This window comes from Symphodus melops, assembly GCF_947650265.1.
Source record: "Symphodus melops genome assembly, chromosome: 15".
Classification (NCBI taxonomy): Eukaryota; Metazoa; Chordata; class Actinopteri; order Labriformes; family Labridae; genus Symphodus; species Symphodus melops.
Window position 1 is genome coordinate 21,798,788 of NC_136705.1, and position 1,610 is coordinate 21,800,397.

Below are 1,610 nucleotides of genomic sequence, written 5' to 3' on the forward strand. Positions count from 1 at the left end.
GAAACAGAATCACATCTAAAAAAGTGGGACAACAAAACAACATTGTGATCCTTTTCCTTTAATTAGCTCGAAGAGATGAATTGCTTTCACTTAAATGCACAAACAAATTGAAGTGCAACCTGTCAGGTGGCTGTTAAACCAGCGGGACAACTGATTAAGGGAAGAAGTCATAGAAACAGCCCGTGAAAGCAGCGGTTAAGGGTCTGAATGTCTTCGTCCTGCGGGAGAGACTCCTTCAGCCAGAAGCAGCAAGCTGAATCCTGGGTCTTAATTTAGACCTGGACATTTAGGCCTGCAGACATGAACTCCTGACCCACCTTTTAATGAACATAGATCATGTGTCATATTTTACAGAGATCCTGAAGTCCCATCTTGTGTGCACACATTTATTTCTTTTTACTTTGTGGGACTTCAGGTGCACTATAGTGTTTCTTTTTTTTTTTTTTTTATATATATCTTTGTGTGATTTTGCATGACAGCTACTGAGGACAGGTGTCTCTAATGTAAAAGAGATTTTGAACTGGTTAAACAAAGGAAAAATAAAATAAGTAGTAAACGTGGATAGAGTGCTTTTAAAATTCAAGCAACAAAGTGCTTTGTAAAGGGACGCCAAATAATAAACTATAAGTTTAGGATAAAATAAATAAAACTGAAGTTTAAAGCTCCTCTGAGGATTTTTTAAAACTTGTTATATCATCGACTGAAATTAGTACTGTTGTCTCTTTCTGACCTAGAAAAGCAAATAAGACTTTCAGCAAGATGATTGATTATTTCAATATATTTTTTAAATAATACCTGAAACCACTGTGGCAGGGTAGGTGTCAGATAAAGTGATGAACAACACAACGCTTTAACAGTGATCATTTACATTTTCCACTGCGAAGATCCTTAGTGAGTTCAACATTGGACTGATAAAAGAAGGTCAAATTAGATTCTTGTTAAAACACGCTCACATGCACAGGACAAAGAGGGGATAGCGCTTTGTTCAAGGGCAGCGTAAACATTCAACACAAATTACAATTTCATCACAGGAGCTTTAAATCCAAAAATTATTTTTAAGAATTATGAATTAACCAAAATGCTTTTTCCACAGTTTTTGGATTTAACTCAGTTTCTTCTTTAATTTACATTGTATTGTATTCTCTCATCTATCTATGTGAGTGTCTTTTTCCTGAAACACTGCAATCAGTGCACTGAAAAAAAAATACTTTAATTAGTTATCATCACCAAGCTTCTTAATCATGTATGCATTTTTTCCCTCTGAACACAAAATCAAAATGTGCAGTTTTGGCAGCTTTATAAAAGATTTGTTTAGTTTGACCTTTCAGGTCTCTGCAGCTCCTCATCCTCTAGTGTGTCCTCTGTGCTGTCACACATGAAGCTGACCTTTATTAAACTGAATTATGTTCACTGTCTTTTCTGATACATATCTTTGAATCTCGATTTTTTTTCACATTAGGTTACCCCAAAGCTTTCCTTTTTGGGGCTACGGGCATGCATGACGTCATTTGGGAAGCGCTTTCACTGTGCGTGCTTATTATATGTGTGCGCGCGCGGAGGTGGAGGGATGGTGGGGCGTCAATGCGTACCCACACCAACCCGCTTGGCAG